Source organism: Lolium perenne, chromosome 3, assembly GCF_019359855.2.
Source record: "Lolium perenne isolate Kyuss_39 chromosome 3, Kyuss_2.0, whole genome shotgun sequence".
In the NCBI taxonomy this organism is placed as follows: Eukaryota; Viridiplantae; Streptophyta; class Magnoliopsida; order Poales; family Poaceae; genus Lolium; species Lolium perenne.
Genome location: NC_067246.2, coordinates 213,188,041 through 213,196,853, shown reverse-complemented (window position 1 = coordinate 213,196,853; position 8,813 = coordinate 213,188,041). Strand labels below are relative to the sequence as shown.

Below are 8,813 nucleotides of genomic sequence, written 5' to 3'. Positions count from 1 at the left end.
AAACTGCAGGCGAAACTCGGAGAACTCTGGGGGCTACTGTTGTGGGTATACTTCATGGGCAGTGCCTAGATCCGGCAAGCCCGGGTGGCCCACAAACGGTGATGAGGCATGTGGCCCATCGGGTGGCCCAGTTGCTGTTGATCATGAAGGAAGAAGTCCGGCCCAGGATCAGTAAGCCGGATCCGTACCGACATTAGGAGTAACCCGGATCCACGGAGGCCCATGAGGAACCCGGATTCAGTACGACGTATATGGAAGGCGGATCCGTGACGTGCACGGCAAGATATTGTACCGTAGCTAGGCTGTCTGTAATCCGGCTAGGACTCTCCATGTAAACCCTAGATCCGTGCGCCTTTATAAGCCGGATCCCGGGAGCCCTAGAGGCACAACCACAACTCATTGTAACAACGCGAAAGCGCCCAGATAATTCTAGACAAGCAGCAGTAGGCCCTGTCATCGTGCAGGTGTTCCGAAGCTGGGTAACTCGCGTACCACCGTCCCGTGTGCACTCCGCCCTATGGCCCCTACTTCTTCTCCCCCTCGTGAGGATCCCTCCTCCGAGATACCGTCGATTAGGCAACGACAGTCTGACCACGAGAAATACAACTGAGAAGCGAGCAGCGCAGCTAAAGGCCGGAAGCATATCCTCTACATGGGCATGCAACGCCAAGTCTACGAAAATAGTTGGATCGATGCTGTGGTAACTCGTTGGCATCACATTCGGCAGTGGCATAGTTTTCCTGCCCACAAAGCTCAACACAACGTCACGTATTTAACCGGCGCAGAAACACGAGCCCAGAAGAGCATGTTTGCTCCCAATCCCATAAAAGGAAAACGGAACCAGTTATCAACGTTAATGACACCATCAATGAAAAATGGGTGTCCCATATGGTAGGAAATAAGAAATGTACCTAGTATTTGAAAGCAAAGCATTAAACTGACACTATGGCTTACACTTACAGGAAGACAAAGTAGAACAGCGCCTGTGGGGCAGTACTCATAATATAGCATATCAAATCTTCCAGCACATCAAAATCAATGACATCTTGGTTTAAGCATTCCTGAGTTTGCAATAGAATATTTTCAGTCAGAACTGAACCATATTTACAAAAAGGTGCAATGCATTGTCCAGAGCACAAACTCACTAGATTTTGCTTGGTCCTATCACTATATGACTAATAGCAGTCGAAGGTGTAATGAGGATTAACATAGTTTTCAGAAAGCATGGACTCATCCCCCCATGAGGATAAGACAAGGTTCTTCATTCCTCTCTGATTATTCACTGAGCTACTGCATGCTTCCGCTGGAGCAAAATGAAAAGGAATCAGGGCATCAGGCATTAGTTTAGCACACGTTCATAACAGACAATGAAACACAAGTATCAGGCATATAAACTTGTGCACCGGCTGGCTGTGAGGATTTTAAGGTGCGGATAGTGGGCATATGACTAACTCTAACTGCATTCCATAAGAGTTAAGCATATATATACAAAACAATTCAAATTTTCAAGTTGCAAACAGGGAATGCTAGCAGGTGAGAGCCTCATCATATCCATCGATTTTGGTCTTGTAAATTGTAATGCATGGAAAATAAGTTGCATGGCATCCATGAGTCTATAAAACAACAGTAATCAAACACAGAAGATCCAGAAGAGCATACCCAACACAGAAAAAAAAAAACTTAAGACATGTTCTGAGCTAATAATCATCATATAATGAAAGAATGGGGATACTTGCAGAATATAGTATATAACGGAAAAAGGGCATATTTAGAAGATATAGTAATTGAGACAGAGCATCAATAGTCAAAGGGCTCCAATGGTTGATACGCCACTGAGAATGAGAACTGAAAAAATGAAAACCTTTTCTTCATGCTGTGCGAATTATGCTCCTGATGCAGGAGAATCCAAAGCAAGAAAGTACTCGATTTTCTCATAAACATCTTCAAGGAAGTGAGTTCAAACGGTGTGTTCTTCCATCAACAGTAATCACAGGGCAATCTCCAAATTATTGTGCAAACAGGCTTCAATCAACAGTTGCAGACCTGCAGTTAAAGAACACACAAACATACACATGAATCACAAAATAATCAATGCAACAAATTGCGTGTGAAAGGACATGATGAAAGAAATAAGGGAATGGACATTACATGAGAATAACTTTCAGCTTTCTTCCAGGTTGATTGGAGAGAGTTTCAACAAGATTCTTACCCCGCTGTTGTTTGTGCTTGTGACGCCGTCTCCGCCTCTACCTCGGCCTGCAGCTCTACCCGACGTGCACCACTCCTGCTGTGAGGCTGGTATTCCGACGACCTAAGCCTCACCTGTAGCTCTACTGGGCAACACCAGGCCTAGGCAACATCAGACGGTGCCTCCAGTTGCCTTCCCGCCTGCACCTCTGTTGAGGGGCGGGGCTGCAGAACCGTTCGGCGGTGCGCGTCCGCAGCTCCGGTGACCTTCGCAGCTCCGGCTTGCAAGACAGTTTCTCATCAACACGGAGGGATCAATCGACCGCGGTGAGCTCCGCTTTCTCCCACCTTTCTCTGCGACCATGGCCAAGGCACCCAGCCAGCTTCCTACAAGTAACAATTGAATCAGATCTTAGCTACAGCTACACAAGCATTTCAGATACACTTGAACAATCTGTTGTTTCCTACTTAATCACGCCTGCTAGCAGAAAGTACTAATACACCTGGATGGAAGATCCATGCTAAAATATACAAACTGATAATTTCAGCAGTAGGGCAAGTTGCTTGCAACCCAGTGTCTCATCAACACGACATCATGGTAAGTTATGAAACTGCGGAATGTAACTGGTTATGAGTCCCAAACAGAATTATTGGTTCCTTGAAAACACAGAGTCGAACCCAAATCAGAGACAATTAGGCATTGACTACTAAGGAAGTTGATATATTGGACAGAGAGAACCAGTTGAAAATAGTTACAATTGGCTACATATGCACAGCATTGTTGTTTTATGTTTTAAAACACATGGATTGAGTAACATATATTGACAAGAAGAATGTAGCATCCTAGATATGTGAATGGACTACATACAAGCAACAATGCATTAACAAAGAAGCATTAGCTAAGAGAAAGTACCTGGAGATTCATTAGCTGCTAAACAGGTACCCTTTAGATATTTGGGTGTCTGTCTGAACGAACCAGAACATCTGGCAGAGTCTTGTTTTTCCCGACATCGTCCTTGCCTAAAAAAAGGGTTCATTTGATCAGTGTACAAGTATTCAAACAACAGCCACAATAAAAGCATCAATTTCTCTGTGTTGCATACTAAGAAAAAAACTGATGCATCAAGCAAGGTTATGAAGAATTCAGTTACGCATGCACTTTTTATTTCAGTTACATTCACAGCTTTCATTCTTACAAAATGGGGAAATGGACCTTGAAGGCACTAAATTCCTTATGTTTGTAGAGTACTGCACAATACGTGTAGCAAGGTTCGGGAAAGCGGAAAAAAGCGTCGCTTATGCGCGCTGAAGTGCAATGCGGAGGCCTTCCGCATCGATTGTATAAGCGCTTAAGCAGAAAAAAGCAGAAAAAAGAGGGGAAAAGCGCCGCTTATGCACGCTGAAGCGCTAGCAGGAAGGCCACCGCACCGATTACGCTTAACACTTTCTTGAACCTTGACGTGTAGATTTTCTTTTCATCTTACACAAAGACTAGCCTACAAAAGGCATTTCATTGGGCGAATCAATAACATGCAAATGATATAGGGTTCTGCGGAAGCTTTCATATCTATTTGACATAACATGGAAAGTTCTGTCTATTTCAGCATGAAAAGAAAGGGTTTCTTCGTTTAAGCATTCCTGAGTTTGCAATAGAATATTTTCAGTCAGAACTGAACCATATTTACAAAAAGGTGCAATGCATTGTCCAGAGCACAAACTCACTAGATTTTGCTTGGTCCTTTACTATATGACTAATAGCAGTCGAAGTTGTAATGAGGATTAACATAGTTTTCAGAAAGCATGGACTCATCCCCCCATGAGGATAAGACAAGGTTCTTCATTCCTCTCTGATTATTCACTGAGATACTGCATGCTTCCGCTGGAGCAAAATGAAAAGGAATCAGGCATTAGTTTAGCACACGTTCATAACAGACAATGAAACACAAGTATCAGGCATATAAACTTGTGCACCGGCTGGCTGTGAGGATTTTAAGGTGCGGATAGTGGGCATATGACTAACTCTAACTGCATTCCATAAGAGTTAAGCATATATATACAAAACAATTCAAATTTTCAAGTTTCAAACAGGGAATGCTAGCACAGGTGGGAGCCTCATCATATCCATCGATTTTGGTCTAGTAAATTGTAATGCATGGAAAATAAGTTGCATGGCATCCATGAGTCTATAAAACAACAGTAATCAAACACAGAAGATCCAGAAGAGCATACCCAACACAGAAAAAAAAAACTTAGACATGTTCTGAGCTAATAATCATCATATAATGAAATAATGGGGATACTTGCAGAATATAGTATATAACGGAAAAAGGGCATATTTAGAAGATATAGTAATTGAGACAGAGCATCAATAGTCAAAGGGCTCCAATGGTTGATACGCCAGTGAGAATGAGAACTGAAAAAATGAAAACCTTTTCTCCATGCTGTGCGAATTATGCTCCTGATGCAGGAGAATCCAAAGCAAGAAAGTACTCAATTTTCTCATAAACATCTTCAAGGAAGTGAGCTCAAACGGTGTGTTCTTCCATCAACAGTAATCACAGGGCAATCTCCAAAGTATTGTGCAAACAGGCTTCAATCAACAGTTGCAGACCTGCAGTTAAAGAACACATAAACATACACATGAATCACAAAATAATCAATGCAACAAATTGCGTGTGAAAGGACATGATGAAAGAAATAAAGGAATGGACATTACATGAGAATAACTTTCCGCTTTCTTCCAGGTTGATTGGAGAGAGTTTCAACAAGATTCTTACCCCTTTGTTGTTTGTGCTTGTGACGCCGTCTCCGCCTCTACCTCGGCCTGCAGCTCTACCCGACGTGCACCACTCCTGCTGTGAGGCTGGTATTCCGACGACCTAAGCCTCGCCTGTAGCTCTACTGGGCAACACCAGGCCTAGGCAACATCAGACGGTGCTTCCAGTTGCCTTCCCGCCTGCACCTCTGTTGAGGGGCCGCGCTGCAGAACCGTTCGACGGTGCGCGTCCGCAGCTCCAGTGACCTTCGCAGCTCCGGATTGCAAGACAGTTTCTCATCAACACGGAGGGATCAATCGACCGCGGTGAGCTCCGCTTTCTCCCACCTTTCTCTGCGACCATGGCCAAGGCACCCAGCCAGCTTCCTACGAAGTAACAATTGAATCAGATCTTAGCTACAGCTACACAAGCATTTCAGATACACTTGAACAATCTGTTGTTTCCTACTTAATCACGCCTGCTAGCAGAAAGTACTAATACACCTGGATGGAAGATCCATGCTAAAATATACAAACTGATAATTTCAGCAGTAGGGCAAGTTGCTTGCAACTCAGTGTCTCATCAACACGACATCATGGTAAGTTATTAAACTGTGGAATGTAACTGGTTTTGAGTCCCAAACAGAATTATTAGTTCCATGAAAACACACAGTCGAACCCAAATCAGAGACAATTAGGTATTGACTACTAAGGAAGTTGATATATTGGACTACAGAGAGAACCAGTTGAAAATAGTTAGGTTTTAAAACACATGGATTGAGTAACATATATTGACAAGAAGAATGTAGCATCCTAGATATGTGAATGGACTACATACAAGCAACAATGCATTAACAAAGAAGCATTAGCTAAGAGAAAGTACCTGGAGATTCATTAGCTGCTAAACAGGTACCCTTTAGATATTTGGGTGTCTGTCTGAACGAACCAGAACATCTGGCAGAGTCTTGTTTTTCCCGACATCGTCCTTGCCTAAAAAAAGGGTTCATTTGATCAGTGTACAAGTATTCAAACAACAGCCACAATAAAAGCATCAATTTCTCTGTGTTGCATACTAAGAAAAAAGCTGATGCATCAAGCATGGTTATGAAGAATTCAGTTACGCATGCACTTTTTATTTCAGTTACATGCACAGCTTTCATTCTTACAAAATGGGGAAATGGACCTTGAAGGCACTAAATTCCTTATGTTTGTAGAGTACTGCACAATACTTGTAGATCATTTCTTTTCATCCTACACAAAGACTAGCCTACAAAAGGCATTTCATTGGGCGAATCAATAACATGCAAATGATATAGGGTTGTGCGGAAGCTTTCATATCTATTTGACATAACATGGAAAGTTCTGTCTATTTCAGCATGAAAAGAAAGGGTTTCAGTGATAATATTGCTACTGCAATGTGCAAAACTGAAGACAACAGAAAACAGATTAATCGAGAGTCATCATACCGTGGCAACAGCTGCCTTAGCTGGACCTCTGATACTGGGACATGATTCTATGAGGCGTCAATATCATTGCTAAGGAGCTATCGAGTGAGGCTGGTACCCATGAGCTTCCGTTACTCCTCACATTTTCCATAAATAGTTTCTTATCAAACTGCACCGTTTAATTGCCACCGGGAATTGATTGTCCAAGTAATGGTAAAATTTCTCACCGCCAGGTCGCCTGGGTAAAATGACTTTGGATTGGTTACCATGATTATAAAAGCAAATAGTACAACAATCTCACAGAATAACAAACACACAAGCAAATTTGGAGATAACAGGATGGAGTGAGAACGTGCATGACATTTTGACATGAAATTTGCACACAATAGCAGCAAACTAGTCAGTTAGTCATTTAGCAAAACAGTTCAAGGATCACCTAGTCCTTGAAGCTTCAAGCAAACACATGCATAGGCAGAACCAAAGCAGTAACACAAGATAAAATATTGGAAATCAGATTCAGGCGCTAGTTATAAACAAGACATCAAAGGCTCGCCAGGCCACAGCCAGACAAGGGCTGGTAGGATTTCGTCAAAGGCATGAAACTCATGAACTCGGCCATCATATTCAGAAGTTCCAGATGAACAAAACTAAAGAGTTGGAAGAAAAGGCTCACCAGGCCAGACCAAGGGGTGGTACGATTTCGTCCGTGGCGAAATCGTGGCTTGGTGGATCTGCTGAGGCGCAGTCTCCTGGCCTCCCCTGTCGCCGCCGCGCCGCTTTCCTTGATTCCCTCTCGCCGCCGCCGCGTAGCGCTCCGGCCTTTCGCCGCCGCGTAGCGCCCCGGTCGTCCCTGTTCCTTCCGCCGCCGCGTAGCGCTCCGGTCTAGCGCCCCGGTCGCCCCTGCCGCCGCGTAGCGCCCCGGCCGCCGCATAGTCCTTCTCCTTCCGCTGCTCCGCCGCGGATCTTGGTTTCTTGTTTTTCTTGACGGGGCTGTTGGTTTCTTGTTACAACCGCTTTGACAACCCAACACGGTCCAATACTCCAAATCCAATTGACCCACACCGTCTCATTTGTCTCAACGCACAAAAGAATAACCGAATACAACAACGCAGTCCATCCACAATAAACGTCCAGAATCCAGCCCAACGCAAAGTTCACAGAACAGTTCTTCGACGCAAAACCGGACCGAAACAAGAATCAAAGCAGAAAACAAAGTGTCCACTAGCGGTCGCAGCACCTGGAGGCCCTGTGGGCTTGCAGCTCTTCGTAGGTACCGAACTTGTTGCAACAATTGCGGCACTGGAAGGAAAGGCCAAAGTGCTCCTCCGCGTAGTGCGAACCCATTGCATCCTTGCGGTACGCGGGACGAGGTGTCACCCCCTGCTGGAGACACGCAACGCAGAGAAACTTGCGCCCGCGAACCCAAAGATGGACACTGTTGTCGTCCATCGTTCCTCGAGAACCGAACCTAAGGGCGATGCTTCTTTTTTCTCTTTGTCGGTTGGCTGGTGAATCGGGTGAATTGACTAAAGCGCGCAGAGAGTCACCGTACAGGTTAGGGGCATTTTATATAGGGAGCTGACATGCAACGAACAAAAATGTATTTTCTGTTTTCCATTTTCTTATAAAAATATAATTAGTTTTAGATACACCAATGATGTACACGGTAACCCTACTAGAAATCGGAGTTTTGGCAAAAAAAAAAGGGAGCGTCTGCGTCTCAGTCGACTGAGAAAATTCTACGTCTCAGTCGACGATGTTGTAACACGCAGTCAGGCAATTGACTGAGAACAAGCCTATTTCTCAGTCGATCGATCAACACTGTCTCTGTCAATCGATCAACATTGTCTCTGTCTGGGCTTATGTGGGCTATCACCTGACATTAATGTGGGCTGTCACCTGACATTTATGTGGGCTGTCACCTGATTTTAATGTGGGCTGTCTTCCTGTCACCTGATCTCAACGTGGGCTTCCTGTCACCAGCAGAAACCCCTTCTGCAAGAAAAGAACACACGAGCAACTCGTGATCAGTTCTTCCCCATTCATCATCCTCACCATCGTGGCCATGGAGGAAAGAGAGTGGAGCAAACCCTAAAGAGCAAACAGCATCTCCCACGAAAAAAATCCAAGAAAAAGATAGAAAAAGGAAGATCTGCTCTGTTCTCCCCCTCCCTCTACCCCTCCCTGGACAGGAATCTTGCTGAATATGGAGTATGGATCAGGATCTTACCTTGGTATGAAATTTCTGCTCCTCCCAGATCTTCTCTGTGCAATTTCTGCTCCTCCCAGATCTTTTCTGTGCAATTTCTGTCATATCAGTTCTTCCCAGAGGCACCTGGGCTTCTCCTTGTCTTACTCTTTCATCCAAGAACAGCTATTTCTCTGATTATCATCCAAGAACAGCTATTTCTCCTCCCAGATCTTCT

General features: G+C 44.3%; 1 long non-coding RNA gene across 6 annotated transcripts; it reads right to left on the bottom strand.

The window, feature by feature from the left end:
• Nucleotides 1–591: 591 nt before the first annotated feature.
• LOC127343281 (uncharacterized) lies at nucleotides 592–7,668 on the bottom strand. Of its 6 annotated transcripts, none has more exons than XR_007877143.2 (11): nucleotides 7,061–7,664; nucleotides 6,409–6,625; nucleotides 5,826–5,932; nucleotides 4,965–5,329; nucleotides 4,617–4,798; nucleotides 3,910–4,066; nucleotides 3,101–3,207; nucleotides 2,210–2,574; nucleotides 1,862–2,043; nucleotides 961–1,303; nucleotides 592–740 (listed from the first exon to the last, which is right to left on the bottom strand). It is a non-coding gene; the product is annotated as an uncharacterized lncRNA (long non-coding RNA). The 6 variants fall into 6 exon arrangements; XR_007877144.2 differs by lacking the exon at nucleotides 592–740 and having other exon boundaries at nucleotides 831–1,061; nucleotides 1,146–1,303; nucleotides 7,061–7,659; XR_007877147.2 differs by lacking the exon at nucleotides 592–740 and having other exon boundaries at nucleotides 831–1,303; nucleotides 2,149–2,574; nucleotides 7,061–7,668.
• Between the last annotated feature and the right edge of the window lie 1,145 nt (nucleotides 7,669–8,813).